Source organism: Alligator mississippiensis, chromosome 10, assembly GCF_030867095.1.
Source record: "Alligator mississippiensis isolate rAllMis1 chromosome 10, rAllMis1, whole genome shotgun sequence".
NCBI lineage: Eukaryota > Metazoa > Chordata > Crocodylia > Alligatoridae > Alligator > Alligator mississippiensis.
The window spans coordinates 43,606,543-43,613,057 of NC_081833.1; the positions used below are offsets into that span (position 1 = coordinate 43,606,543).

At 44.8% G+C, this 6,515-nt stretch overlaps 1 protein-coding gene across 6 annotated transcripts in view; it reads right to left on the reverse strand.

The window, feature by feature from the left end:
• NECAB2 (N-terminal EF-hand calcium binding protein 2) overlaps window positions 1-6,515 on the reverse strand; it is a 441,556-nt gene that overhangs the window by 395,259 nt on the left and 39,782 nt on the right. The window lies entirely within an intron of this gene.

Here is a 6,515-nt window from a genome sequence, read left to right on the forward strand (position 1 = left end):
TGCATCCTGAAGCGGCCGACGCTCAGGAGGCAGGGGAGCGCTCTGCTGACGGTAGGAGAGGGGAGACAGCAGAGGCTCCAGGAGGGGGCTGGAACCAGGGGGAGCACCCACCAGCTCCCCCTGATTCGGAGGAGTATTATCTGTAAGAGAGGAGAAAGGAGAACCCCTCCCAGCAGGAGGGAGGATGACCGGGAACCGGGGAACCAGTCAGAGGCCATCATACTGGGCCTGGAAACATCTAGAACGCATCGCCCAGCGGTTGGCGTATGGACGGGGTGTAGGGGAGGCGGAGCCCCGTGGATCACCGCGTCCGACAACCGTGAGTAACACCGTCTATTGGGAGGCCCCACCCAGGATAAAAATCTCCACTGTAGACCCCTCTGAAGGTAATTGATTACATCCAAGTCGTGGCAGGCGAGTTGAGGGGAGGGGCAACACCCCAATAGGCCAGGCGGAGCAAGGCGCAGGCTCCACAGTCAGGAATGAGGAGTTCTTTAAGTTTTTCTTTATGAATTATTTTCGGATGCCCTCTTTTTAGTTTGTTATGGTTTTGGCAGTGGAGATGTGAAGGAACATGACAAAGTTGGCAATTTTAATGAGAGAAGAATCGTATTTTTTGTTATATTACTAGGTGGCATGCCAATGTTTACAATATGGAAATTAACAGGAAGGTTCTTGGGCTAAGATTTTCAGAGAACAGTAAAGCCTCGTCTTGGCTGCACTGTTGGCTTGAGCCAAAGCTTTTGCCCCTAACCTAATTCCCATCCATTCATAAAGATCTCTAGGTTGAGACATATGATGCATTAAGTCAAGCTCACTGGCCTCTCTGAGGGTGTAGGCTGAAGCTAAAGTGCTGTTGATGCTCAAGCCAGTGAAGTAGCAGGTGCTGTTGCAGCCATTCTAACCCAATCATTCTACATAGTTTGAATGGTGTTTGGTGTGGTTACCCTCTCCATCTAGGTTAGTTCAAGGTGAGTAACTCAAGTGTGCTAACGTGGGCAGTTTCTGGCAGCAGACAATCCTAGATTCATTGCAGCTCCTAACCCGCACTGAATTTCAATGGAATGTAAGTATCTTCCTCCCTTGGAGTCATTTGAAAATCCCATCTCTGAAAATCGAAAGAAGCAGAGAAATTGGTTTATGCCTACATCATGTAAAAGTAGGATCAAGCTGATCAATAATAAATATTAAACAATTATTCCATACTCACAGATTACTAGGTTTTAAGGCTAGAAAGGGCTATTGGGTACCTCTAGTGGCATTTCCTCCAGAACATAAGCCGTAGAACCAAACCCAACATTTTCAGCATCAATTTCATATAACATTTTCTTGCATATAACATGCACCTTTTTTCCAAGAACCAATTGCTAGAAATTAGGGTGTATATTATAAGCAAGGAAATATGGCAAGAGCAGTTTCACTTACACTTCTGCAGGGTGAAGGTGAGAGTAATTCTGCAGCCATCCACATGGAACACAATGAGTAGACTTTGCTTCCTAGCTGCTGCTACTCAATTCCTCCTTCCCTTCCTTCTGCCTTTCAAAAAAATAAGGTGTGCATCTTATCCCAGGGCACGTTGTATGCAAGAAAACATGGAGATTTTGGTATGATGATTTAGAAAGATATCCAGTCTTGATTTAAGTATGCTTTCCATAGTCAAAACTGCTGCTGTGCAAATCTTAACTAATCAGGCAGTTGAGAAGGTAACCCAACATACTGGTAAAGTTTTGGTTCCATTAAGCACAGAAGCCAAAATAATTGACAATGGTCCTAAAATTTCTCTATCTGTAAAATATAGTGGTCTAGTTGCATAATATGATATATGACAGAAAGGTGCTAAATAAAATTTAAAATATTGTGTGTAAATCCACAAGTTCTTTTAAATTCTGTTACCATTCATCATAGAAGATCCCAATGACCGTGTTCACTTTTATGGGTCTAATTCATTCCTGCACTCTAGTTATATGTGAGTAATTGCTAATTTTTGATAGTACAAGAATTAGAACTATTCATACCTTGAGCTAACAGTGTGAATTCATTGTGAGCTAACAGTAAAATTCAGCTTAAAATGTATCAGTGAGATGGAGAGAGAAGGTTCTTTGGGTAAATCTTTTACTAGATCAATTCCAATAATTGTAAAAATTCTTCTTAGCAAGCTTTTGGGCATAAACATCAGTGAGATGGATAAACCTTTACCTATTGATATATAAGAGAAGCAAATAACCAAGTGAAATAGTAATTACATTGGTCTGAAAGTTAACTATTTTGTTGTTGGGTTGTAAGTCATTACAGAAGAATGCAAGCAAGAAGAGAGGAAGCTTTTGGTATTTTCACAGTGGTAGGGATGGATTTAAAAACAAACAAACACCAAGTATCAGATCATCATGTAAAATACAGTCTCCACAGGAAGAGAAAAGCAAGTTGGAAGTGCCTGGGGGATTGACATTAAAAGCATTTGACTGGAAGATACAGGTTGACTAATTTCCCATCTTCTCCTCAAAGATGATAAAAATAAATGTTAACTGTGACCTTAAACCACAGTAGTCCTGGCCAATACCAACTCCATTTTGAGGAGAGAGGACATACTCATCTATAGAGTTATTAGATAGCGCTGCCACAACATAAATACACCTAAAGAAGTTTGGATACAGAAGGGTTGATGCTATGACAGGCTGAGAACCTATAACTTCCCTCAGATGCAACAAGACCTGCAAAGGGCCAGAATCTTGGAGGCCTGGGTTCTTTGTCAGCAAGCACTGCTGACTCTTCTTATTCTCCTTTACACAACTACAACCATGCAAAATACAGGCACCTTTTAATAAGTTAGTAAATGTGGATCTAACTAACCAGATGCAGTAATTAGGTATCCTATGAAGGAACTTAGATTTTTAAAAAGTATACTCTCCATATGCCCAATGACTGCTCCTATTCATATATTTACAGTACAAAATGCTTACAACAACTGGAGCCATATATGAATGCATATCCAAGTGCCTCTTAAATTAGAAAAAGAAATACTTCAAGTCTCAGAACTGCTTAGCGAATAATTACTGTACTAAATTCAAATCAAACAATTTTCTGAAAGCACTTCAATAAATTAGCTACATATTTAGTAATAGATGTTTGTTATTTTTAAACTATGAACAATGAATTTCTGTACAGCAAATGTCTGACGTTTGAACGTAGAAGACATGCCTTATTGGGAAAGAAAGATGGCTAGTGCTAGTTTCCTGGTTTTCAACAGGAATTTTGGCAAGCACACATACATGACAAAACACTGGACAAGCAACAGAAAAGAAGATGTGCAGATGACGTAACGGAAGCACACAAGGCCTAAGAAGACAAAGTAGGATGCAATGTTTCTGGGGCGTGACTACATGTTCGCCTATGGCAACGTAGCAATGTACTACGTCACTACAGCATACTACATCAACATAGCGATCATGTGTGTCAGCTACATCACTTTAGTGGTGCATTCCCTGGGTATAGCACGCTGCTACAGCGACATAGCAGCAAAATCTACCTGTGCGCTGCATGCATGGTGCAGTAACAGCCCCTAATGCACTGTGCTTTAATACTTTCATATGTAGATGCACCCCTATTGTATTACATTGCTCTACATGGCTGAAAGGACACAAGACCTAACTCTTCCTGACCTAGACATGTTTCATTTGGCTTCTGCTTTTTTAAAACAGTGGATTAATAGCCCAAATGCTCTAGCTGAGAAATAAACTGAGGCAGTTCTGGCATCCAAACTCTCTTGTTCATCCAACCTAAAGTTAACCCCGCACTTTAAGACCCCTGACTACATTAAAGGTTTGGCTGAAAGGGAACACTAAAGACTACCTTCCTATTAACACCAGTTGCAGACAACTTTACTTTTTCCCTTTTACCATGCAAATTATCTCATGATCGGGCATTACAAAATGCACTTTGTATGCTTAGATCTTCTTATGTTCACTGCTAAAATATAAGGCTTACTTTCAACTTCTCAAATGCGGCTGTCATATCAGCAATTCAAATTCTGTTCTACCTGTGAGTGCTACTTCAGCAGTGCGTGCCCTCCTAGGGCTTTGCATGGATCTTTTGGTAAGTTGAGTGAATGAAAACAGTGTGCATTTCAATACAAAAACATGAAAAGTCATACATGTAGGAATAAAGAATGCAAACTATATCTATACTTGATAGGGGATTCTATGCTGGGATTCAGTGACTCTGAAAAAGATTTGGAGAAGAGATGTGGGATAATCAGGTGAACATTAGCTCCCAGAGCAATCCTAGCCAAAAGAAGCAAAACAATCCTTTAATTGAATAAACAGAGCATCTCAGGTTGGGTAGACCTCTACATTTAGCAGTGAGGCGACAACTACATGACTACTAGGCCTGTGCAAAGCAGCTAATATTTGCTTCGGATTCAGATTCAGCTGATTCAGGGGACAGTGATTCTATTCGGTGATTCAAATCACTGTCCCGAATCGATTTGTCCTAATCTGATTCAGAGATTTGGCCGCTGCCAAATCAGTTGAATCAAACAGACCCTATCCCCCACCCACTCTCCCAGCCCCATCAATGGCTGCCCCACCTGGCCCCAGCATCCTGGCTCTTTAAAAAAAACCCAACAAAAACCACCCTGCACTTACCTGCTCCTGCCAGGCCAGGGGGCGATCCCTACTGCCCCCCACTACCCCAGGCTTCATGGAGGGCTCTGCCACAAGCTGCCATCCCCAAACCACTCTCCCAGCCCCGTCAATGGTTGCCCCACCTGGCCCCAGCGTCCTGGCATTTTTTTTTTTTTTTAAAGCCCCTCACTCAGCAGCTGCTGCCAGGTGGGGGAGCAATCCCTGCTGCCCCCCACTGCCCTGCACTGTATTGTTGGGCTCTGCCATGAGACCCCAGAAGCCCCGACAGCCGCTGCAGGAGCTGGTGAGTGTGGGGCTTTGTTTTTTTTTAAAGAGCCAGGATGCTGGGGCTGGGTGGGGCAGCTATTGATGGAGCTGGGCCCCCATGCAGTGTGGGGCAGTGAGGGGCAAGGGGGATCACACCCCCCCCCCCACAGCTGGCAGGAGCTGGTGAGTGTGGGGCTTTTTTTTTTTTTTTAAAGAGCCAGGATGCTGGAGCTGGGTGGGGCAGCCATTGACGGGGCTGGGAGAATGGGCGGGGGTCAATGGGTACTCAGTGGGGCTGGGGGAGCAAGCAGGGGCTGACCTTGGCAGGGGTCCCGCCATGGCCCCCTCCCTGCTCCTTCAGCCCCGCCTACTTGCTGGCACAGAGTCTGGGTCCAGCTCCCTGCGGCGGTGAGTGGGGACTGTCCAAATCTCTAAATCTCTCTGAAGCTCTCCCAATCTTTTCCAAATCAATTTGGAGAGCTTTGAATCAATCTGGACCTTTGTACTGGCCTCCCGATTCAATTCAGATTTGGAGATTTGGCCGCAGAATTGGGCACCTGAAGCTTCAAATCGAATCAGCACCTGAAGCTGATTCAGGCCTCCCTCTCCCAGCAGGGTGAAGTTTTAGGTCATGCTCAGGACCAGGAGCCTCCAAGTCACCTCATAGCTCCTGCCCTTACCTCTGTGCTGTCTCCAGAGCAGCAGCTCCAAATCGAATCAGCACCTGAAGCTTCACGCGGCCCTAATGAATACTGTATCCAATTCTGGTGCCCACAGTACACAGACAAGATTGAAGAATTGGAAAAACTTCAGAGAAGAGCCACAAGTATTATGCAAGTATTGAAAAAACACACGGGCTGACTGACTGAACTCCACCTGTTTATTTTATTCAAGAGAAAAGTAAAACATGTCTTGGTTATGTGTGGGCCGGGAGTGATCCGGGGCCCTTTTTTCACGCCGCGGGCTGTGGCCAGCAGCCCGGACACGCTGGGTCGGAGAAAGCAGGCGACACACTAGAATTAGGCACAGACGCGTAATGGCTGATTCAAGATTGTTTACTTACACCGTAGATGGTCGCGGTGTAGGCTGGACAGTTTCCCAGGTAAAGCTCCGCTTAAATCCCTATGTTAAGGACTCGGACAAAACTCTGACTCACACGGAGTTGTCGAGGATCCGTGGAACTTTTTGCGCGCAGGGAAGGGTACGTCAAGGATTGCGCTCGGTGACGGGGAGAGGCGAGAGGCTGAGCAGACCCCTGTTGCCTTCTTGATATTCACGCTGGGTCCAATAGGCTCCGCAGAGCTTAGAGATCTTCACGAGACGTGAAGTCTCCTTCTCCTGATGTTCGTGGAGTCCTCCAACTTGGGCAGAAACCACTCAAGCCTCTTATACGGCTAGCAAGCCAATCGCTAGCCGCCACATGGGAATAATTTAGAAACAACCAATAGTGGGGGGTCGAATTTAAATACAAATGGTGGGAACTCCTTGCAATGTGCATTTCTATGCTTCAAAGAAGAAATGCACCCTGCAAAGAAAGCTTCAAACAGCAGGAAAATAATTCAGTGGTGCCAAAGCACACACAAACAAAAATCACACCCTTGGGTTGTGACAGGTTACAGTCTATCCATA